The sequence below is a fragment of the Tamandua tetradactyla genome, chromosome 14 (assembly GCF_023851605.1).
Source record: "Tamandua tetradactyla isolate mTamTet1 chromosome 14, mTamTet1.pri, whole genome shotgun sequence".
Taxonomy (NCBI): domain Eukaryota; kingdom Metazoa; phylum Chordata; class Mammalia; order Pilosa; family Myrmecophagidae; genus Tamandua; species Tamandua tetradactyla.
Genome location: NC_135340.1, coordinates 39,309,678 through 39,336,687, shown reverse-complemented (window position 1 = coordinate 39,336,687; position 27,010 = coordinate 39,309,678). Strand labels below are relative to the sequence as shown.

General features: G+C 32.9%; 1 pseudogene; it reads left to right on the top strand.

Moving 5' to 3' along the window:
* The window catches only part of LOC143655340 (olfactory receptor 4F15-like), a 45,898-nt pseudogene extending 22,205 nt beyond the window's left edge, over positions 1–23,693 (top strand).
* The last annotated feature ends 3,317 nt before the right edge of the window (positions 23,694–27,010 follow it).

The following is a 27,010-nucleotide window of genomic DNA, read 5'->3' as shown; positions in this document are numbered from 1 at the left end:
GCCTGAGCAGACAGGTGAAAAACCCACTCTTCAATTCCCCAGCACCGATTTGCATAATTACCCACCTTTTTTTTTACTGCTCCCCACAAGCATTCTATTTATCTTTAGTCTTCCTCTTGCTCTCATTAGTTCTCTTTATTTGAATGATTTTTATGCATGTCATTTTATATCCTTGGTCTGTCTCTCCTCATTTTCATTGAATATAAAATATTCTTCAAAATGCTCATCTCTTTGTTAAAGTGGGATGTGTTGTGAGATATCATGAATAGTTTATCCTTTTTCTCTCTGAAAACAAGAACCATAAAAGAGTAATGCTTATTGTCATTTCATTCCAACTGAATATAACATGAAGAAGTATGCTAGCTTTATATTTGCCAGGAGAATATAAAATCTATTCCCAATCTGAAGATTTCTAGATCTGTTTCCTAAAAATCATCAAAGTAATCTTAACAGATTACACTTTGAGCAATTACACTACATGCCGGAACATTTTGTGATAATGTTTTCTTATTTAAAATCATTTAGAACTGAACACAAACATGTGGGGCAGATGCTCTTATGTTTTTCTTTTACCAATGAAGAAAGTGAGGTACCAGGTAAGTTAAGTAACTCACACTAGAAGGATGTGGGATTTAAACACTTTGGCCACAGTGTCTATGCAAGAAACCATTATACTACAAATTGAAAATAGTTTACATATGAATTTTCCTATTCCTTTCATTAATTTTGATATTATCTTGTTTTTAAATTAGAAAAACAATTAATAACCTCTAAAAATACAGTAATCAAGTTGAAGATAAAATTATTGAAAATCCCTCCACCTATAGCACTTTTGGCTAAATCCTAAATATTTGCTCATATGAAATGCCATGTGACACTACTAAAAATTAAGAAATGAAATGATTTAATTATATTTCCATGACTTATTAATATCTTTCCATGCTTGCTAATATAGACTTGCATAATAACTTTATAGTACTTTTAGTTATTTAATAATTCCCTTATCCTTGGTGAGATAATTTTTTTCTAAAAAGTTAGTAATATAAAAATTAGTGACAAGTAAAAGTACTTTGCAAACATACTTTGTCCATTATTTAAATACATCCCTATAATTACTTCTTAAAACAGGATTCCAGTGCCACAGTTAAAAGATATTTCACTTCTATAACCAAACTGTAGTCTGGATAATTGGACTACCTTCCATTCTCGACAGCTGAGAATTAGAGGAGTGCCTCCCAGTTGCTCAGCATTCACTGGGAAGAAAAACATATAAAAGAAATAGAGTTTTGAACTTAGGGTAAATTTAGAAAAGCTATTAAATCTCAAGTTAATTAATATATATTTTATTAAGTTTTTAAATATTACTTTTACATTTAAATCTTTGAATCATCCTTCTAATATAATATATATGGTAGGGTACTTTCAATTTTATATTTCTAATACAAATTTTGAGTGTTATGAGCTTATTTTATAATCTTTCATTTACCTACATAATTTTAGTGTCCTCTTTAACATATACTAAATTTTAAAAAATGTATTTAATTCTTAACTCTGTGTTCTTTCCATTTATTTGTTCAATTTCAGTGAAATTAAATCAGTGATTAATTAACTGTACATTTTTGATATGTTCTAATATCTGTTATGGAAAACTATAAATCCTTAGCCTTAAAACCAACTATATCTCCTTTTCAAAAACATCCCTGGTTATTGAAATACTCTCCTGAATCATGTTATATGGGTGGGAAAATATTCACTGGACTTTGATGAGCGCTAGAGTTATTGTTTAGATTAGTTCAGTCAGAATTGATATTTTTTATGTAATTTTGAGGGTTCTTTTCCATTAGTTTAGTTTGATCTCTTTATTTAAGGCTTCAAATATAATAAAAACAATTTATATAATTTTCAATAAGTTCTACTCATATTTCTATATAGTGCTAGTATATGAGATCTCTATCATATTTTAAGAGGTTAAAACTGTGTATTAAAATGTTTTCAGCAAATAATATTTTCCATGAAAGTATCTTAGGTTTCTCAAATAGATAATTGTGTGATTGATATATTTTGGCAGCTTTGCTATCACATTTCAATAATATTACTTTATTTAATTTTGTAGTCTACATTATAGTGCATTTTTAAACCATAGTACTCCAGACATTGTGGTGCCCTTAATTTTTGTTGTTGTTATTGTTTTAAATTTTATAGAGGTCCTTTACTTTTATTGTGTTATATATATTCAGTAATAAAATATAAATGAAACATAAAATTTGCCATTTTAACCATTCTTAAGTGTACAATTCTATGGAATTAATTACATTCACATTATTGTGCAACCATCACTACCATCCATTGCCAAACTTTTTCATCACCTTAAACAGAAACTCTATCCCTTAACCAATAATTCCTGATTTCATCCTTCCCCCATACCAAGTAACCTATAATCCACTTTCCACTTCTCCAAATTTGCTTATTTTCCATAGCATTTTAAATAATTTTATTGATAAAACAACATACAAACACAAACATTCTTAACATGTAAACATTCCATACATGGTGTGCAATTGGTGGCTTACAATATCATCACATAATTGTGTATTCATCACCAAGATCATTTTTTGGAACATTTGCATTTCTCCAGAAAGAGCAAAAAAAGAGGTTCACTGGGGGTTTTTTTCAGGCCTAATTTTAAGTAAGCTTAACTTATCTTTGCAAGAATAAGTTTTATAGGGATGAACCCCAAAATTGAGGGCTTAGCCTTTGGATTTGGTTGTCCCCACTGCCTGTGAGAGTATCAAAAATTCTCCAAATGGGGAGTTAAATTTTTCCCTTTCTCCCCATTTCCTTAAGGGATCTTTGCAAATGCTTCTTTATTTACTGTCCAAATCACTCTTGGATTTATCAGGGCATCATGCTGACCTGGACAAACCAACAAAATCTCATGCTCTATTTCAGATTCCCTGTATTTACAATGTTTGACTGAACTGACCATACAAGTGAATTTAGGAAATGTGTTACCTAAAATACAAATTTTGCACCAAATAAACATCTCTCCTTTTAGTCTCACATGGAAGTTGAAGTTTTAAAACATGGACAATATCATTTTTTACCCTGTATATTGATATTCATTAGTCGTATCCAGATCAGCTTCATTCATATCTCTACTTGAAGTTTGATCACTTTTTCAACTTTTTAAACAGTTCCTGTATGGGGTACTGCTGACTTTTATAGCTTCAGAGCACTAACTCTGAGCCTCAGATATACATAAATACTTGAAGTTTCTGGGAAAGACGTTGTTATATACAAATAACTCAGTATCTCAGAATTTAGAATTAACAGTTAGACCTCCTGTGTATATGTGACTGCTAGAAGAGCTTACCAATTTAAGACCCTTTACAATAAGCCCCAACCTGCTAACCCATACTCTGGACTTTAGTTCACAGATTTTTACATTATAGTTAGTCAATATGATCAAGACATGATAATATTCATCTTTTTTTCCTGACATTTCATTCAACATACATCTCTCAGGGTTCATGAATCTAGTTCCATGCCTCACACCTTCATTCCTTCTTGCAACTGCTCAATAGTCTGTTATATGTATACACCAAAGTTCCCCCTTCCATTCCTCTGTCCTTGCATCCTTAGGCCACCTCATTCACTATGGATCATGAACACTCCACCAGAAATAGCAGTTTGCAAATGTCCATTCATATCTCCACATTCATCCTCTCCAGGTATACACTGAGCAAAGGGGTTTCAGGATCATATGGGAAACCTACCCCTTGCCTCCTGTGGAACCACCACACTGTTTTCCAAGGGGCTGCACCTCTCATTTTCCTACAAACAGTGAATAGGTACATCTCCTTTTCAGCAATTTCTCTAGCACTTCTTTCTCTCTGATCATCTTAAAATAGTTTTATTCACACCTCATACAATCCAGCTTAAGTGTGTAGATATGCCCTCGCCACCATACTCTGTGTGAAGACATTTCCTTCTCTTCTACAAAGAATCCATACCCCTTTCCCAATCTCTTGCCTGTTCACATTTAATTTTGGCATAATGTTTTTGTTACATTCAGTGGAAGCATATTACAATGTTACTGTTGACTACAGACTACAGATGCTAGCTTACATTTATTGTACTTTTTCCCATATACCATCTATTTTCAACACCCTGCAATATTGACATCCCTTTGTCTTTCCTTCTGCAAAAACATTTTTTAATTTGTATATTTAATCACCATTATTGTACACTTCAGGCATTCATAAATTATATTATCTAAGTTTTTATCTTTATCTTACCTTCTGATTTCATACGGACCCCCAGCCCTTCTCCCTCATACTCACTCTCAGATTTATTCAGGGTATTTACATTATTGTGCTACAATCAGGTAGTACTGTGCTATTCAGTTCTGAATTTTTACAATCAGTCTTACTGTACAATCAGTATACCTTCAGCACCAATTGTCCAATCTCTATCCTATTTCTATCTCCTGATAACCTATGTTCTTAACTTAAATTCTCCAAGTTAGTCATTATTGTTAGCTTGTATCAGTGTTTTTATTGTATACAAATACAGTATTTGTATTTTTGTTTCTGGATAATTTTGCTCAGCATAATGTTCTCAAGGCCCATCCATGTGTCTACATGCTACATGATTTTATTCTGTCTTCCATTTGTGTAATAGTTCATCATATGTATATAATGCAGTTTGTTTAGGCACTTATCAATTGATGGAAATTTGGGCTGTTTCCATCTCTTGTGTGCTCTTGATTTTAATTTCTCATCTATAATCACATGCTACTGCTGGTTTAAAATTCTGTTTTAAAAAAAGGAGTATGTTCAGAAAGGTCTGATCCTTCCTAACAATTTCCTTAATTTATCCAATAAATATTCAGTACATCCCTTCCCTAAATTTTAAGGAAATTCCCTCTGAAATCAAATATTGTGGATTTCCTCCAGTGTCTTATATGATATGCCATGAAATTTCATCAGTTTTCGTTTGACAGATCCAATAATGGTGTAAAGTTGGAACATCAAAAAGTTATATTTTGTCATTAGTTAGACAATTCTGGAAGCAAAATATATTGGGCTGCATTTCGTTAAGGTTGGAACCAGTAAGATGTTATAGAAGTCTCAGGAATTGTCAATGTGAAAAGTTTGTAGCTGGTGAGCAAGAAAAAAACAAACAGAAAAAAAATGAAGGAATTTTAATGTTTGAGAGTGAGTACTGTGCAGCTAGACATGGAAGGTAAAGGAGGAAGAAGATTGCACCATAAGCGTCTATACTTAGCATCTGGGAGTTTGGTAATTATATTCATTAAGGATTTGGAATAGATTATGAGTCCAGTTTTGAAATATTAACCTGAAGTGGAGGTAGAATTTTATTTCGGTGTACCACATTCAGCACTGGATATATTCCTCTGAATTTCAAAAATAAAGTTCCAACTATATGTTGTCTACAAGAAATCCCCTTAAAATAAAAAGACATAAGGGAATAAGAAATTGGATAAGAAAAGATATACCATGATAGCATTAATTTTAAAAAAATTGATGTAGCTATATTAATTCAAGAATAGGCAGATTTCAGAGCAAGTAATATTGCAAGGTAAAGAGGGCCTTTACATAATGATGAAGAATTTAATTTGCTAAGATGATATGACAGTCTTAAATTTATATGTACCAAACCTGGGCATCAAAATATGTGAGACAAAAGCTGATAAAACTACAAGGAGAAATTATCAAATCCAATATTTCAATTGGAGACTTCAATTTCCTTCAAGCAGGAGTTGACAGATCCAGCAGGCAGAAATACATGAGAATATAGTTGAACTGAACTGGACTATCAACCAACTGTGTGTTTACAGAATACTTCATCCAACAATGATAGAAAAAAACATTCTTCTTTAATTCATGTGGAGTATTCACCAAGACAGACCAAATCCTGCTCCGTGTAATACACTTTAAATACTTAAAAAATATAAGTCATGCATAGCACAATCTCAGACAATAATTCAATTAAACTAGAAATTAATAAGGGAAAGACAACTGAAAACCCCAGGGATATTTGAAGATCTTAAAATTCACTTCTTAATAACACAAGGGTAAAAGAAAAACTCTCAATAAAAATTTAAAACTATGTTTAACTGCAAAATAGAATACAAATTTTCAAAATTTCTGAGCTTCAGCAAAGCTAAGCAGTGCTTAGAGGGAAATATAGAGCGTTGGGTGTATGTATTACCAAAAAACACATATCTAAAATCAATAACATAAGCTTCCACATTAGCACACTAGAAAAATTAGACCAAATCAAATCCAGTTTAAGCATAAGAAAAAAGAGAGTGGCAATCAAAGCATAAATCAATGAAGTGAACTACAGGAAATACTAGAAAAAATTAATGAAACCAAAATCCGGTTCTTTGAAGTGATCAACAATACTGCTAAACATCCACCCAACTTAACTAACCCTTAAAAATGAAGTATACAGAAATTGGGATCAGAAATGAAAGAGGGACATCACTATAATCCCAAGAAAATTATAAAGATAGCAAAAAAATATTATGGGTCAGGCTATGCTCACAAGTTTGGTAACTTAATTTAAATGGACAATGCCCTTGAACAACCAATCTATAAAAACACATGCAAGAAAGAATAAATACTACAAAAATTTAATCCACAATTAATAATATACTAAAGAAGATATTACCAGGTCCACTTCATTTCACTTGTGAGTTCTAGCAAACATTTAAAGAAGAAACAATACCAATTTTCTGATATTTCTCACAGTAAATAGAAGCAGAGAGAATATTTCTTAATTCATTTTATGAGGTAAGCATGTCACTATTACCAAACTCAGAAAATAATATTAGGAAAAAATTCAAAACGGATATCTCTCAAAAAACAAAATTTGGAAGAAAGAAAGAAAACTCTATTCACAGAGGATAGGTCAGTTCTTTATTGACAATCATCAAATTCCTGGAACTAAAATTTGATAGCAAATGTAATAAAATATGGACAAAAACTGTATGAGGAAAACTATGAAATCTGATGAAAGAAACAACAAAAAAAACCTAAATAAATGGAGAGAAAATCCATATCCATAGATAAGAAATATAGATATTAAGATACCAATTCTTCCTAACCTGATGTATACATTTAAAGCAATATCAATAAAAACACCAAAAAGTTATTTGTGGATTTCAACAAACTGATTCTAAAGTTCATTTGCAAAGGCAAAAGAATTATAGTAATCAACAAAATGCAACAAAGAAAGAGTACTGACATCATTGGCTTCAAGATTTAACTATAAAGCTTCAATGATCAAGCACTTTGGCAAATATCAATGGAACAGAACAGAGATCCCAAAACAGACCCACACAAATATACTCAACTGATCTTGATAAGAAACAGAGCAATTCATGGAGAAAAGAAATTCTATTATTAAATTATCCTTTCATTCATTTATTCTTTAATGTAATTTTCTGAGATATATTTGTACATTATACAATCCATTCAAATATACAATGGCTCACAGTATCATTACACAGTTGTGCATTCATCACCACAATAAATTTTAGAACATTTCACTACTCCAGGAAACAACAGCAACAAAAAAGAGCACACCCAAAATATCCTGTGCTTCTTACATACTCACTGTCATAATTGAACCCTGGCATTGGTTAAGTACATTTGTTACTGTTGATGAATAAATATTAAGTATTACTGTTAACTAGAGTCCATAGTTTGTAGTTGGTTCATTTTTCCACATATACCACTCTATTATTAACTGTTTGTTAAAGTTTCATACATTTGTTCTAGTTCATGTAAGAAATATTTATATTTGTACTGTTAAACACAGTTGTCATACAGCACAATATTTACTAAGTTATACATTCCCATGTTCTAACCTCTGGCTTCCCTTCTGTTGACATATATGATTCTCATTTCCCCAATCAACCACATTCACTCACAGTTCAGTACTATTAGTTATACTCACAATAAAATGCTACCATCACCTCTATCCATTTCCACTCATTTAAATTCCACTTAGTTAAAATTTGGCATATTTTAAATAACTTCTCCCCATTCTCTAGCCTCATTCTATCTCCTAGTAATCTATAGTCAAGATTCTACATCTGTCAATCCAATTAATATAATTATTTCATATTAGGGAGATCAAATCATACACTATTTTTGCTTATACATTTGACCTATTTCACTCAATGTCCTCAAAGTTCCTATAAGTTGTCACATACTTCAGGACTTCATCATTTCTCATTGTAGAATAGTTCCACTGTATGTTTATAACAGATGTTATTCATCCTTTCCACAGTTGATTGACACTGAGACTGTTTCCATATTTTGGAAATTGTGAATAAGTCCACAGTGACCATCTGTATACAAATGCCTGTACCAATCCCTTCTTTCAGTTCTTTAGGATAATTACCAAGTAGCAGGACAATTCTATACTTAACTTTCTGAGGAACCATTGAACTACCTTCCATAGTGGCTATAGAATTTTACATTCCTACCAGCAATAAATAAGTGTCCCAATTTCTCCAAATCTTCTTCAACATTTGTAGTTTTCTGTTTGTTTAGTAGTAGCCATTCTAGTAGATATCTCAATGTGGTTTTTCTTTGAATTTCCATAATAGCTAAGTGAAAATTAGCATCTTTTCATATGCTTTTTAGCCATTTGTTATTTTGTCATCGAAAAACTATATATTCACACACAATACAAATCATCCAAAGTACAGGACTGTTTATCAATATCATCACATAGTTTTGCATACATCCCATGATCAATTTTAGAACATTTTCATGATTTCAGAAAAGATATAAAAATTAAAAAAAAACAAATCTTGTTGGATGTATTTTGATGACTGATTCAACCCCTTTACTTGTGATTGGATTGTTGAGGTATTCTGTTTCTTCTAAAGTCAGTGACAGTTGTACATGTGTTTCTAGGAAATTAACCATTTCATCTCAGTGGTCTAGCTTGTTGATGTGCAGCTGTAGTATCCTTTTACAGCATATTTTACTTCCTTGGGGTTTTTGGTAATGCCCCCTCACATTTCTGTTTTTATCTATTTGTATCTTTTCTCTCTTTGTCTTTGTCAGTCTAGCCAAGGGCTTGTCAATTTTATTAATTCCTCAAAAAAGCCAACATTTGTTTTCATCGATTGTCTCTATTATTTTTTATTTCTTTGTTTCATTTATTTCCATTTTTAATTTATTTCCATTTCAATCTTTGCTATTTCTTTCCTTCTGCTTGCTTTGGGATTAGTTTGCTGTTCTTTCTCTAGTTTCTCAGTGTGTACAGTAGGGCCTTTGATTTTAGCTCTTTCCTCCTTTCTAATGCAGATGTTTAGGGCTATAAATTTCCTTCTCTGCACTGCCTTCATTGGATCTCATAAGTTTGATATGTTAGGTCCTCACTTTCATTCATCTCAAGATACCTGTTGAGGCTTCTTGCAATATCTCCTTTGACTCACAGAATGTTTAAGACCAAGTCCTTTGTATAATTTCAATCTTTTAAAATTTATTAGTATCAGTTTTGTGCCCCAGTATGTAGTCTATCCTGGAAAATGTTTTATGAGCATTTGAGAAGAATATATATCTTGTTGTTTTAGAGTGTGATGTCTATATATGACTGTCAGGCCTAGTTCATTTATCAATTTATTTAGAGTTTGTTTTTCCTTATGGATTCTCTCCAACTATTACTGTAGAGATGTCTATTATGCCCATCAGATTTGCCAGTGTTTGCTTCATGTACTTTGAGACATCTTGATTAGGTGCATTGATAGTTATAATCATTATTTCTTGTTGGTTAAATGCCTATTTTAATGTAGAGTGCTTTTCTTTGACTCATACAACACTTTTGCATTTAAATTCAATTTTGTCTGATATTAGTATAACTACTCCAGCTATTTTTGGTTACCGCTTGCATGGAAAGTGTTTTCTGCCACTTCACCTTCAATGTTTTGTACCTGTTCTATCTAAAATGTGTCTCTTGTAAACAACATATAGATGGATAATATTTTATCCATTCTTTCAATCTTTCAATTGGGAGTGTAGTTCATTAATATTCAATGCCATTACTGTAAAAGCAATCCTTGCTTTGACTATTTTATTTTGGCTTTATTTGTCAGATCTGTTGTTTCTATTTTTTTCTCCTTTTAGTTGCACTTACTGATTTTCTTTATTTCTATACTCTTCTTTGAGTGTCTCTTTCTTGTCTTCATTTTTATACTGGCAGAACTTCCATTAGTATTTCTTGCATGGCAGATCTGTTGTTAACAAATTCTTTCATCTCTTTTTTAACTGTGAGTATTTTAAACTATCCTTTACTTTTTAAACAAAAGTTTGCTGGATATAGAATTCTTAACTAGTAATTTTTCTCTTTCAAGATATTAAATATATCATACCTATACCTTCTTGCCTCCATAGAAACATTTTCCCCATAGCTCTAAAGTGGTAAAAAAAATTTGACTCTCTGTCTGTTTCTGAGGCAGATGGAAATAATGGGAAGTCAGCACTTAAACTTATGTGGGTTCTTTTGTATGTGTTGAATAGCTTTCCTCTTGCTGCTTTTAAAATTATCCTCCTCCCTTTTTCTCGGCATTTGGCAGTCTGATTACTATGTGTCATGGAGTGGATCTATTTGGATTTATTCTTTTAGACTATGTAAGCTCCTTCAATTTGCATATATATGTGTTTTTTTATAAGGACTAGGAAATTTTCAGCTGTTATTTCCTAAGATATTCTTCCTTGATGTTTTCCTTTCTCTTCACCTTCTCATACACCTATGATGCATATGTTTGTGTACACTTCAGGTTGTCAATCATTTCTGTGACACAAAGTTCAAATTTTTCATTTTCCTCTATTTGTTCTTTAGTGCATTCAAATTCAGTTCCTTAGTCTTCTAGTTTGTTATTCCTTTATTCTGCCTCTTCAAATTTGCTGTTGTTTGCCTCTTACATTTAATTTCATCTACAATGTCTTTCATTTCCATAATACCTGCTATTTTTCTATATATTATTTCAAATTCCCCTTTATGCTCTCTTAGTATCTTCTTAGGATCTTTTATTCCTTTGCCATCTCATTGAAATTATTTAGATTTGTTTGAACATCTTTGGTTAGTTTCAATTTCTGTATCTCCTCTGACTTTTTCATTTGATCATTTGGCTTGGCCATATCTTTATTTTTACTTGTTGTGCCTTGTAACTTTTTGTTGTATTTGTGTATGTGATTATCTTGATATGATTATTTTGAAAGCTGTTTTCCCCTTCTTGTATAAGATTTGTTATTGAATGTTTTCAGGTTAGAAGTCTTCTTTGGCACTTGGTTTGATTGCATTTCTCAGCCAAAACAGACCAGAGTCCAATGCATGGGGTGCAGATGCATGCACATCCAAAATGTCCTAGAGGAAAGGTCAGGAAAGTAGCTTCCCAAAAATGCACTTTTCCAGACTTCCCAGTACATGGTATACTTTGGCAACATATTCCCTACAGTCCTAAAATGGTAAAATTTTTTGCTCTCTGGCCCTCTGTTTCTGAGGTAGCTTGGAATTGTGACCCCAAAGTGCTATTCTGTCTAGCTAGAAAGAACTAACGCTGTAGGACCCGATTGCCCAATTTTACTTGTCAAGAGTTACATCAGGACTGTGCTACACTCCTTTTTTCCCTAATGGGGGAGACTCTCAATCTTTTCCAGACTGCAACAATTACCCAGGTAAAAACCAGGTGGGCACGAATCTGCCAGCAGCTATAATGGCTGTCAGCCACTTGCTACAGGTTCTCTGTCTGTGGATATAGTGAGACACAAGTGATTTGGGCTCCTGTGTAGAATGGTTCAAAGCTGCAGGACCCAGAGGCTGAGAAACAGTTAGATAAGAACAGTATCGTTTCCCCTCTTTCCCAAGGGGAGGCCTCCATATCTATCCCAGATCACAGGTGTCAGCCAGGTGGGAATTAAACAAGATCACAGCTGCCAGCCTTGGGGTGGAAGGTATACACTGGAGCCACAGGGAGATCAGTCACTGGCCTCTCTCTTGTTGTTTGTGAAATAATGGAGCTCTGAGCACCCCAGGCTCCTGAATGGAAATGATTAAGTCTCTGAGACCCAGTAGGTTAACTTTGCTGGCCAACAGTTGGATCAGGACTCATACATATATCATCAGCTGGGTGATAACTAGGCCAATGCACAACTCCCAGCCTCATGGGTGAAGATGGGCAGGGGGAGCCATAGTTGAATTCATGCAGCACAATTTCTTAGTCATAGTTTCTTTATTTCTTCAACCTTCTTTTTATGTTGCAATGGTCCTCCCATGGTCCCTAGACCCAGAGCCACAGCTTTGGACAGTTTTGTCCTGTACTCTTGGTGTTTTTCATGAAGATGTGGGACCTGCTTTGCTTTATGCCACCACCTTCCCAAAAGTCTGACTAACTCTTTTTAGTAAATGATGCTGGAACAACTGGACATCTGCATTCAAATATATGTCTAGTCACAGACATCATACATCTCAAAATCATTGACTCTAATTGGAACACAGATCTAAATGTAAAATACAAAACTATAAAATCACTAGAGGATAACAGAAAATCTAGACAAACTTCACCTTGGTGATGATTTCCTATATACAACATCAAAACATGATCCTTGACAGAAAAGCATTGATGAATCTGACTTCATTAACATTAAAATTTTATGCTATGTGAAAAATACTGTTAAGAGAATGAAAAAAAATCCACATATTAAGAGAAATATTTGTTAACAGATCTATCAGATAGACTTGTATCCAAAAATACCCCACAAATAATTCTTAATATTATACAAGATAAAAACAAACAATCCAATTTTTTAGTGGGCAAAAGACCTGAGCAGACACCTCAATAAAAATACATACAGATAAGAGTAGGCTATAAAAGGTGCTCTAGAATGACTGAAATTCAAAGCAGAAACTGTTCCAAATTCTTGTGAGGATATGAAGCAACAGAGACTCATTCATTGTAAGTAGGAATGTAAAATAGTAAAGTACTTTGGAAGAGTTTTTCAATTTCTTAGAAAGGTAAGATCCAGCAATCATGCTTCTAGGTATTTACCCAAAGGAGATGAAAATGCATATCTATGCATAAAAACCAAATATTGTAATAGATTTATTCATAAATTTTATTTCTGTGGAAGCAAATAAGATGTCCTTATGCTATACCAAAGATGAATGTCAATAACAGGAGAATACAGGAGTCTGTGATTTTTTGTTTGTCTCAGAAGAAATGAGAATATTCTTCTGTTGACTATTGTGGTGAATGTATATGAAGATGGATTGTACAGTGTGTGGATAACACTGTGTAAATAATAATTAAATAAAAACATGAAATACAGAAAGAAACAAATACATAAATAATAAGATGCCCTAAAATAGGTGAATTTGTAAACAAAGTTCGGTGCAACTGTAGAATGAAATATTATTTTAACAATAAAATTTTAACCCTTATACCATGGATATACATGGAGAAATCACGAATTCATACATTTAAATGAAAGAAGCTACTTTGCAAATAGTAAATATTATATAGTTACAATGAAATCTGATTTTGGAAAAGGAAAAATTCTACAGAGATAATATAAACACCAGTCATTTGAGGCAATTCAAGAAGAAGGTAGAGAAGAACATGTGGAGCACAAGGCATTTTCACAGCAGGGAATCTACTCTGCATTATATTTTCATGATGGACAATATGCATGGGTCAAATCCCATAGTACTCTATAACACAAAGACTGAACTTTAACATAAATTATGGACTTTAATCAATTATAATGTGTCAATATTATAATCAAATATAATGAATGCATCATACGAAAACAATATGTTAATACTGGAGGAAACAGTGTGTGCAGGAAAAGGGGGTTCAGGGGAACTTTCCATATTATTTGCACAATTTTTCAGTACATCTAAACTGTTCTTTTAAACAAGTGTATTTTTTTAACTGGGAGTATAATGGACACATCATCAAGTAGATCCAGTCTTACCCTCATTCAAAGGGGCTTTATGTTGTAAACTGAACCAAGTATAACAATTGTTTGTGGGGCCACAACTCTCTGTTATAGTGACTGAGGTTAGCCTTATGTTGACCAGACCTAGAAATTTCCTGCTTGTATAAATTGGCAAGACTTTAAATCTGCACCTCCATTTCAGTTCTAGGAACATTCTGAACATCAAGCCAGTGACAAATATCTCAGTACCTCAGACCATTCTGATTACTGCTAAAGTGTTATTTCTGTTACAAGAAACCATGGCTAACTTGCCATTGCACTTAAGTATCACTACTTGGACCCTGTCACTCTGGAAATCCTATTAGATTCAAAGAGATAAGGATAATTGAACAAATCTCACGGTAATTTCTGACCATCTCAGAGCCCTTCATGGATGCCAGGATTTTCCTTAAGAATTTATTTCTGGAAGTCTAGGAGAAGGGAATGTTATCTAGACTCGCTAATGACACATGGAAAAGTTGGAGGGTGAATAGATCTCATGTTTAAATCCATTCTAGCATTCCAGTATTTATAAGCATTTCAGTATCATCTTCAAGAGTATAACAATGGGGCGGGCCACAGTGGCTCAGCAGGTAAGAGTGCTTGCCTGCCATGCCCGAGGACCCAGGTTCGATTCCCAGTGCCTGCCCATGTTAAAAAAAGAAAAAGAAAAAAAAAGAGTATAACAAAAGTTTAAAATTTCACTTCAATTTTGGTAGTCCACCTTTGCACCCAGATTGTAGTAGATCAGCCAAGCAAATCAATTCAGGTAATTCCAAACCTCTGAGATAAAACAGAGTCTAGAATCTCTGCCCAGAGATTCCAAATAAAAATTTCAGCTTAATACAACTTTGTATTTCTTCTACCCTGATACCACCTCCTTAAAATTCCCATACATGTTTGCCAGTTTTCTACTGATATATTTTGACAAAAATGTGGTTCTTTGGTATTGCACTTTCTCATGAGTCACACCCTGCATCTCACCCTATGAGGCATATTTTAAGTCTGGATATAGGTCTAGAAGTGATGAGAGATGATGAAGGTAGAACCTTAGAATTTGATTGCAAGTGTCTACATTAAAATTTTAGTACCTACTTTGACAAAACATTTTATAAACAACCAATGTCTTTGTTAATATGAAAATATGATTATTGATACCTTTGTAGCTAAATAGTATTCCAGCATTGAGTGCATAACCTAAAAATAAGCATAAGGAGATATCAGACAAACACCAAATGAAGATGTTCTATTAAAAAAGGGATGCTAATATTCAGAATATATGAATAACTCATATAGCTCAACAATACAAAAAGAAAAACAATAGAATTAAAAATGCCCAAAGGACTTTATAGACATTTCTATAGGGAAGGTATACAATTTGTCAATGAGTTAATGTAAAGATCCTCAACATCATTTTCCATTATATAAATGCAAATTAAAACCATAAAACCATTTCATACCAACTAAATGACAAATACTTAAAAAATAGAATGCAACAAGTGCTGGAAAGGATATGGAGAAATAAGAAGATCTGTTAATTATTCATCAGCATAAAAAATGCTGCAGCACCTATGGAAAACAGCTAGGCAAACCTTTTAAAATTAACAGTAGTATTCCAATATGATCCAGCAATGCCACTTTTAGGTATTTTCTCAAAAGAATTGAAAGCAGGAACTTGAAAGATATTTGTAGACCAATGTTCATAGCCCCATTTTTACAATTATTAAAAATAGAAAAAAAAATGGAAGCAAGCCAAGTGTCAATCAACTAATAAGTGGATAAACAAAATGCATTATAAATTTACAATGGAAATTATTCAGCCATAAATAGGTATGAAGTTCTTATACATGCTACAACATGGATGAACCTTGAAGGCATTGTGTTGAGTGAAATAATCCGTATGCAAGTGGACAAATATTATATGATCACACATATGAAATAATTAAAATGTGAACATTCATAGAATCAGAACTTAGAATACAGGTTGCTAGTGGCAGGGGTAGTATATGGAAAGGGGATTCAACGCTTAATTGGCACAGATTTTTGTTTGGGGTCATGGAGACATTTGGTAAGGGATCAAATAGTTCATTACACAACAGTATGAATATAATTGATACTATTGAATTGTACATTTAAAAGTCTTTAAAATAGGCAGTTTAATCTTGTATGTATGTTACAAGAACAGCAATTTTAAAAACCATAACATTGAACACAAACAGTGAACCCTAATGTAAACTATGGACTATATACAATAGTGCTATTATAACATTGTTTCATCCATTGTAACAAAGTGTCAAACCAACAGAAACTGTTAATAATATGGAAAACTGTACATGTAAGCAGGTGTCATATTGTAATTTTATTCTTTCTGCATCAGTTTTCCATAAACTTACACTTTATCTAATTAAAAACATATATTAAAAATGAGATACCACCTCATACTAAAATGGACAGTATCAAAAATCAGGTCAACGAATATTGTTGATGAAGAGTTGGAGGTATCAGAACTTTCACATTACTAGTAAGAATGAAAATATGCAGCTACTTTGGAAAACAGTCTAGCAGTTTCTCAAACGATTTAATGGAGACTTACCATATGATGCAGCATTTCCACTCATATGTATATACATAAAGAATTGAAAATAGAGACATAAACAGATACTTCTACTCAAATGGTAATAATAGCATTATTCACAGTAGTCAAAGTACACACAAGCCATAGTTCTATCAACAGCTGAGCAGATGAACAAAATTGGAAACACATATAATTAAATATTATACAGCCATTAAAAGGACCAAAATACTGATAAATACTACAGCACGCTATTGGTCCATGCTAGTTCATGGGCTTGAATCTGATATTGATGATAAACAGATATTAGTAGTTCCTATACCTATAATTTAATAGATGTCTAAAATGAGCACCTAATATTCTTAAATTGAAAAAGAATATTGTCACAGCTACAAAACTAATCACCATCACACTCGGTTACTCAATTTCCCTCTTGCTCTTTTCAGCAGGACACTTGGCCCTTGGGAAATCCAGGGTGCATCAAAGACCCAGTTTCAGTAAAAAGTTAATAATGGAGTAAAGCATTGGTCATTATTGATACCCAGCATTGCTAATTGGTTTCATTCCTAATGGTAGGAACTATTTATAACTCAATCTTGAGCAATGTTGATAAATCTAAAGAGGAATCAATATCTCTGCCTTTCAATCCTTGATGCTGTAGCAGTTCAACCTGAGCCCGAGCAGCTAGGTAGGAAACCCACTCTTTCATTCTCTAGCACTTACTTGGATAATTAACCACTTCTTGTTTTTTGTTTTTTAACTCCCAACACACATTCTATTCCTTTTTGTTTTTTCTCTTACTCTAATTAATTCTCATGTTTTAGCAATTTTCATGCATGTTATTTTACATTCCAGGTCTATCTGTCCTTAGTTTTCATTGAACATAAAATAGTCTTCAAAGCACGAGTCTCTTTGTTAAAGTGGAATATAAGATATCTTGAATAGTCTATCCTTTTCTCTCTGAAAAACAGGGTCATAAAAAAGTAATGTTTATGTCCTTGCTAAAGCTGAGCACAACATAATAATGTGGGTTAGCTTTAGTTTTGCCAGAAGAATGCAAAAACTACTCCTAATCTGAAAAAATTCTAGACCTGTTTCTTAAAAATCATCAAAATGATCATAACAGATTACAATTTGCACACTTACTATTTGCCAGAGCATTTTCTGATATTTTTTCTTGTTTCACACATTTAGCCCTGAAAACAACTATATCAGGTAGATACACCTCATCTGTCTTTTACAGATAAGAAACTGAAGCACCAGGCTGTTAGTAACTCAGCCCAGGAGGACCTGGGGATTCAAACACTTTGGCCCCACTGTCTATACATGAAACCATTATATTGCATATTAAAAATAGTTTTAATGCAAATTTTATAATCTTCTCCATTAATTTTGATGTATCTCATTCTTTACAAGAAACAATAAATAATACCTCTAAAAATATAGCAACACAGTTTTAATTAAATAACATTGTTGAAACTCCCTCTACCTATAGCACTTTTGGATAAATCCTAAACGTTTACTCAAATGAGATACCATTTGGCACATTCAAAAATTAAAAATCAAAAGATTTATACTCAACATCTGTTTCCTTGGCTAATTAATATCTTTCCATGCTGGTATTAGTAATATAAACTTACAGAAGAACCTTAGAGTCCACAGGCATTACTGTGTGTACTTTTAGTTATTTTGTAATTTCCTTATTGTTGGACAGTTAAGTTTTTCTCTTCAGTTAATATTATAAGAAATAGTGATAAGTAAAATAACTTTGCAAACATATTTTGTCCATTGGCCAAATTACTTCCTTATATTTAATTCCTGAAATACGATTCCAGTGTCAGAGCTAAAATTTTTTTACTTATATTTCCAAACTGCTCTATGGAGTGATGGGCCCACCTACCATGCCTAACAGCTGAGAATGAGAAGTGCTGCTTCCTCCAATTGTTTAATGGGAGGAAAATATGAAAAAGAAATCTAGTATCTAAATTCAGGGTAAACTTAAAAAGGCCTTCTTAATGTCAAGTTTTTATAATTCAATACATATTTCTCTTATTAAAATATGTAATTTTACCTCTATATTTAAATCTTCAAATCATCCAGAGTTTATTTTTCTGTAATATGTATGGTAGGATACTTACAATTTTATATTTCTAATTGGGTTCCCTGATTAACAATTTTGAATATTAATAATTTATCTTATAATCATGCATTTTCCTACATAATTTTAATGTCTTCTTTATCATATACAATATTTCCTAATATGAATCTAATTCTTAACTCTATGTTTCATGTATTTGTTCAAATTCTAGTAAATTAATCAGTAATTAGTGGAAGTTTTTGATATATTCTAATGCCTTTTAAGAAAACATTGTATTCTCTCCTTTAACTACAATTACGTCCCCTTTTCAAAATTTCACTGCTTATTGACATATTCTTTTGAATCACATTTTTTGGTTCCAAAAATATTCACCAAACTTTGATGAGTGCTGCAATTGTTTAGATTAGTTCTGTCAGAAGTAACACTTTTGTTTTTATAATTTTGAGGATTTTTTCCCATTAGCATGGCTTGATCTTCCATTTTCTTAAGGGTTTCAAATATTTCATACAAATTTATTTCTTTTTCAATAGATTCATGCATCCTTTTATATCTGTTTTAATTGTAAGTAAAATTCCTTTATTATACTGTAAAAGTTACAACATTGTTTATCAAAATGCTTAGATTAGATTTAAAACTTTCTGTTAATTACCTTAAGGTTTTCAATTAGTTAATTCTATTATTGGCAAATGATAGTAGCTCTTCTACCTCATTTTTAATAATGTTTACAGTGCATTTATGAATCATAGTACTAGCAAATTTGGTTGTATACTTGATTTTAATGCTTTATCATATAATCATGTTGATTAAAATTTCTTAAAAGCAGAATGTTTAAAGATGTTGTCTTATTCTTCCTGACAGTTTCTTTAATTTTCCAATAAATGTTCAGTACATCCATAACCTATTTTTTATTAATTAAAAAAGTTAATTAACACAACATTTAGAAATCATTCCATTCTACATATGCAATCAGTAATTCTTAATATCATCACATAGATGTATGATCATCATTTCTTAGTACATTTGCATCAATTTAGAAAAAGAAATAGCAAGACAACAGAAAAAGAAATAAAGTGATAATATAGAGAAAAATAAAAATAAAAATACAAAAATATATATATATAAAACAAACAAACAAAAACTGTAGCTCAGATGCAGCTTCATTAAGTGTTTTAACATAATTACATTACAATTAGGTTGTATTGTGCTGTCCATTTTTGAGTTTTTGTATCTAGTCCTGTTGCACAGTCTGTATCCCTTCAGCTCCAATTACCCATTATCTTACCCTGTTTCTAACTCCTGATGGTCTCTGTTACCAATGGCATATTCCAAGTTTATTCTCTAATGTCGGTTCACATCAGTGGGACCATACAGTATTTGTCCTTTAGTTTTTGGCTAGTCTCACTCAGCATAATGTTCTCTAGGTCTTTCCATGTTATTACATGCTTCATAAGTTTATTCTGTCTTAAAGCTGCATAATATTCCATTGTATGTATATACCACAGTTTGTTTAGCCACTCGTCTTTAATTCTCTCTGAAATAAAATATTGCTAATCTTCTCTGCTAAGTGTCTTGAATGATAAACTATAAGATAGCATCAGTTCTCTTTTGATAGAACCACCAAGGATTTAAAGTTGGAGTATCACTATATTTTATCATTGGATAGACAGATCTTGAAGGAAAATATGATGAGCTACACTGGATAAGGTTGGAGGCAGAGATATATTTCAGAAGCCTTTGAAATTGCCAATATGAAAAGAATGTACCAGGAGAGCAGGAAAAACACAATGGAAAAAAGAAGAGGAAACTATAGGAAATATTTGGAATGTGTAGTCAGGGATGGAAGGTGAAGTAGAAACAAGATTTCACCAAAAGTGTCTATAGTTAGCATGTGGGAGATTGGTAATGATATTCATTTAGGCATTGGAATAGATTATATGAGTGCAATTTTGAAATACTAATCTACAGTGGAGGTGAGATATTCATTTGGGTATACCACATTCAGCTTTGGACATAATACTCTGAATTTCAAAGATAATCTATGTAGTTAGAAATCATCCCCTGTAGGTACTAGTTAAAATGAGCAAACTGGAACTTAATAAAAGCAAATACTTAGTCAGAAGCATGAGTCACACAAAAAACTAGGGGTGATAGAAGATAAACGATCATTATGTCAGTGAGAAACATAAAGAAGAAGTAATAAATTTGGAGAATAACTCAGGCAGTACTGTTGTAGAACTGCTAAGAATGAATTCACCTTCAACTGCAAGTAACATTAAACCTGATTGACAGTGGCTTAAACAAATGAGAGTTAATTTTTCACACATTACAAAAATTGGAAGGGAGAAAATGACTGGCTTTTCTTGGATGGCTCAAAATGCCCTTTAGGTCCTAATCCTTTCTAACATTTCACTTTATCATTTTAAACATGTGAGTTGTAGAATATCATGATTACTGCATTGTAGATAAAACATTAATATTAAATGCCAGAGAAAGGGTTTGGGGAAAAGTACTTCTACATGAAGCTTTGTTCTTTTATTTGGAAAGGAAATCTCCCAATAGCTCACACTGTTTTCCAGCTCATTAAACAGCTCTGAATCACAGTTCCATTTTTTTTTTTTAACAATTCATAGCCAAATGAAATGGAATTGTACTACCTGGTTCAGAAAAATCATGCTATGTCCCTTTGGGCTGAAATACGGGTACTTACTGCTAAAATGGAAAAAATTTTAATCTTATACCTACACAAATATAATTCATTGAAAGAATTTGGAAGGGGAATGACTTGATAGATGGCAAAGAGAAAGGGAGTTACAGAAACAAAACAATGATAAACAGTGTCAAATCATGGAGAGAGAACAAAGAAAATGATTGTGAAGCAATTTTTGAATTAGATCGTCAGAATCCAGAGTTGCTTCTCAAAAAAGAAAAACAAAAATATCTGTGGAAACCAGAATAATTTCTGGTTGAATGAATAAAATGTGAGAAAAGCTCATCACTGTAGGGTTTTACAAAGAAATGAAATTGTAAAATAAATTGTAAAGTAACAAAGATTTAGAGACTAGATTTTTTTGACTATTAGAAGGTCAAGTCTTGAAAAATAGTTCAGGAAAATTAAATTGATAGAATCTTGAGGAAGATTCAAGGATACTTGAAGGAATTATTCTTGAAAATCATACTTCTGGGGATAAAACAAAGATTAACTACAAATTCGGGCTCTGATACTGGATGCTTCTTAGACTCAGTTTTTAATTTGTAAAATGAGTCTAATGAAACTATTTATATCCTTAGAGTTTTTGTAAATTTGAAATGAAATGATTTCATTTGAGATACCCAAATGAAAATCTCACTTCCACTGTAGGTTAGTATTTCAAAACTGAACTCATTTCAAAATTAACTCTCATTTGTTTAAGCCACAAGTAACTACCTTTTGTAAGAAGGAAGCATTTAGTACATGTTATCTATTATTACTATCTTTCTGTTATTATCATCTATACTTACAAAAAAGTATTCAATCCCTTGCATCCAATGTGCTATTAGAGGTGACATAGCAATAATAAAATGTGCCATGAGCTGTGCAATATGAATACTCTTAAATTTATATACCAGAATTCCACTGAAATTTTTTTAAAGCAAAATATTAAACACTTTTGGCCTGATAATCTCTATTTAGCAAGTGCAGTAATATATTCAGTCAAAGAGAAACTGAAGTTGAGTGTGACTGTTAGTGTGAAGGCAACCAAAAGTGCCTCGGCTTAAAGAGATGGGAAAAACTTATATAAAGGACCACCGAAAAGTTCTTAGAATTTCTGGAAAGATTAAAAACAGATCTCATAATCATATAGAAAGAGTAAAAGTCTTATTAAACTTCATCTGTAATATTCATGATAACCATTTATTTTTCTTCTTGTCCTGCTCAAATACATAAAATGATATTACATTTAGTATTTGGGAAAAAATAACAAAGTAAACAGGAAATGTACTTTAGTGTCACTGATACTAACTCTACCACAATTTCTACCTCCAGATCATTTGAAATCCAGACCTTCTGTACGAGACAATAGATGGACTAAATGACACTGTGGTTTCTGAATTTGTGTTGCTGGGACTCTCTACATCTTGGGAAACTAAAGTTTTTCTCACATTGATATTCTCCTTACTCTATTTAGGAATAATTCTAGGAAACCTTTCCATTTTGATATTGGTGATATTTGATGCTCACTTGCATTCCCCCATGTACTTCTTACTGGCCAACCTGTCCCTCATTGACGTGGGGGTATCCTCTACCACAGTCCCCAAGATGATCACAAGCCTTCTGAATGAATACAAAGTGATATCTTTTCAAGGTTGTTTAACACAGATATGCTTCATTCATATCACAGGAGAAGTGGAGATGCTTCTCCTCATAGCCATGGCATTTGACAGGTACACGGCAATCTGCAAGCCTCTTCACTACTTGAAAATCATGAGCCCTAAAACATGTGTTTCATTTGTAGTCACTGACTGAGTAACTGGGGTGAGACATGCCATGTCTCAGTTTGTTTTTGTTATAAACTTGCCATTTTGTGGCCCTAATGAAATAGACAGCTTTTACTGTGACTTCCCCAGGATCATAAAACTTGCATGCACAGATGGAGTCAAATACGAGTTTATTGTTTCTGCCAACAGTGGGTTCATATCCATGGGCACCTTTCTCCTGTTGATCCTTTCCTATGTCTTCATTTTGGTCACTGTCTGGAAACGCTCTTCAGGAGACTTATCCAAGGCATTTGTCACTTTGTCAGCTCACATCAATGGGGTTGTTCTTTTCTTTACTCCTTGTGTATTTCTCTATGTGTGGCCTTTCCCAACATCATCACTTGACAAATACCTGTTTATTGTTGACTTTGCTATCACACCTGCCTTGAATCCTGCCATCTATACATTAAGGAACAAAGACATGATGATAGTAATGAAAAGATTGAGCAAACACATATATTGTGTCCAATTTTGTTGACCAGAATTCTTTTTGGAGTTCTAAAACTATACATCCACTGCCTGTTTGATATCTTCACTAAGCATGCTTAATTTCACATATCCAGAACTGAACATTTTATCTACCTCCATTAAACTACTTCTACTACTTTTATATAACATTTATTTAGTGCCTTTATTAACCTGGGAATTGTGAGTCCACTGTTTATGAGTTCATATGATGGCAGCCAGCAGAGATATCTACTAATTATTGTCATATGGTTAAAAGTGTGAAAACTTTTACAATAATAGGTACAGTGAAATCCTTTCTGATTTTGATTGGGTCTGAAAACAAACTGGAATCCTGCTTTGGTGAATGCTAGGAATCTTCACTTTGAATGGTTACAGCATGGAAAAGTTACAGCACTACTTAACTATTGAGTAGGTTGCATTGCCACAAAGGAGAGCCAAACACAAATTTTCACTGAAGGTAGTTTATAAACAAGCTGTTTCTTGGAAGCATCAACTAGTAGGTGAGGAAGCAAGACAGACAATGGAAGTTTGCTCATCTTGATGAGTATAACTGGATGAAAGCTTACTGTGGCCTACTGAGAGATTATATATGCTCTGTGACATACAGTTGCCTTAATCAAAGCGCAGCAAGCTGGGGTATTTCTTCAGTTTTAAAGGACTGATCTGCAGCATTAGTCCCTTGCATATCCAGCCTTCACATTCTGAAGATTTAGCATATTAGAAAGGTGAAAAAAATCTATCAAACAGATGCCCTGATCCTGACAGCAGAGAACCATATCGTTTGATGAAAACAATAAATGATGATATATGCAAGTGAAATGAATGTTGATAACTAAATGTACTCCCAAATCTTAAAATCACACAGGCTCTATTAATCTCACTCAAATGCATCATTTATTCTTTGAAGTACTAGCTGTTCACTGCTTCAAAGAACAAATATTCAGAAAAAGAGGGATAGAAGGACAAGTGATACACACACTTTTACTTCTTGTCCCAAAATGCTGATTAATACTTACCTACCTCTCCAACCACTTATTATAGATTTCCCTCACCCTCAAATGTCACATTTTGGTGGTCAAAATTATTTACTCAGTGAGGTGAGAAAGGTTTTCATTCATAAGCAGTATAAGCCCCTGTTTAAATGCTCTTGCCAGTCTGTTATTGATATAATTACACTTTTGAAATTATTATCAATGATGAAACCACCATATGGTATCCCAATGTCCCCTAACTTGTAGATAAACTTTTCTTCATCACCTGTTATGAAGCAGCAATTCCTTCTCTTCGTGTTAATGAGTATAATTATACCTGACATTGAGGTAACCAAGTAACACATTCAATCAGTATTATATCATCAATGTAATGGATCTTAATGATTTGAAGTGAAGAATGAGAGAGTTGGTAAAAACCTGAGATAGACCAGTGAATATATATTGCTAAGCATGACAGCTGAAAGTAAATTGATTCTGAAAGTCTTTATAACAAATATAGAAGGAAAAAAAGGCATTCTTTTGGTCAATAACTGAATACTCATCAGAAGTGTTGATTTCCTCCAGCAATAAATTAATATCTAGAAATAAATATGAGAATCACAATATGATAAAGTTTAACAATCATTCTAAAAGATCCACCAATTTTCTGACAGGTCAAATAGGTAAGTGGGAAAATATGCCTTAGGAATCAAACTCTCTGCATCTTTCATGCCTGTAATGGTAGTGAAATTCTGCACAATTCCTTGTGAAATTCAGTGTAACTTTGATTTGTTATTTTGGAAAGTAGAGTACTGGTTTCCATTTGCCTTTCATGTCATTCCTGCCATTGCTTGGCTCAGGTAACCGATGTGAAAATTTTGCATCTGGGTAAGTCCATTCCAATTATGTATTATGAAATTATGGATATAATTGATGGGGACCCACACAGTCAACTGTCAGATGAATGTAGCCAAAACTACATTGTGTTTCTGAGCTCCACAAGCTCCTACTTTTCACTGGTGGGCCCCCAAATCTTGTTGGCTTGACAGAAATGATTGATACTTCAGAGACACTGTGCCATTGTGCTCTCAATGTCTGATTACTCTGGAGTCCCTTTAGCAAAAGATAAGAGGAAGATTTCTAGGAAAATTTGGAAGGGTTTCTGGGTTTCCACTCAGAGACAAAATATCTTGGACATCAACACTCCTATTCTAACAAAAGGAAGATTCATGAACTGACTGGGAAGCTCAACTTTTCTGACATTCATGATAGGATTGAAGTCTTAACGTGATAGAGCCAGCTGTTTACCCAAAAGTAGAAAGAGAGTCAGGGACAGAACCACAGCTTATTTGGTGCAGATACCCAGGATCAGAAACCCTTCCTAGAAATAATTTCCCTAATACCATTTAAATTGTAATTGATGAGTGCTCGAGGCTCAGTGTGAACTACTATGGGAAATAAAATTTCCATGTGTTTTTGACTGGGGTTGTCCCCCACTTTCCTGACATTTGCTTTCAGGAATCCTAGGTTAATACTAAGATTTGAGAACAACTTCAGTATCTTTCTAACTGGAAAGATGATAAGTAATCATCTTAAAACATGCCAAAGAGCTGTCTTTCTCTTTAACCAGGAACAAATCAATTTCATCAAAGTCCAATTAACCTCAGGTAAGGAAGCACCCAAACACAAGCCATTTTAAACTTTGAAGAGGAGATAAAACCAAATTCCAGGCATCCTAGCCTTCTGTGTGAAGGAAACGATTCCTTTACTCTTTAAGACATATCTAAGTGTTTGGTGGGTGTAGCTGAGAAATCCTTGTGCGTTTCACAGCCTAAGAGTGATCACTAAAAGATTGAGACATAATGATAAGATTATAAAGCACTTCTTAGCTCCCTACACTTTACCTCTGCTTCAATAGAGATCCTGTATTTTACAGGAGAATGCAATTGAAAGATCAGAAGGTTTTATATACCAATTAAGATGTTCTATGAAAATGACAGTGTAAGATCAAAGTAAAGACACTGAAGAATTTTTAACCTTGATTGTGAATTTAAAATAACTATGATTTATATGCTAAGAACCATAAATGGAAAAAGTGGCCAATATGCAAGAACAGATAGGTAATGTATGCAAAGACATAGAAACTCTAAAATGAATCAAGATGAAAAGCTAGAAATTAAAAACTCTGTAATTACAATATGGATTTCCTGTGCTGGGTTCACCAGTAAAGAAAAATAGTCAAAGGAAGTATCACTAAACTTAAAAATAAGTCACTAGAATTTTCCAAACTAAAAAACAAAGAGAAAAAAAACACTAAAACTAAGACACAGACTATCTAAGAACTGTTGGGCACTTA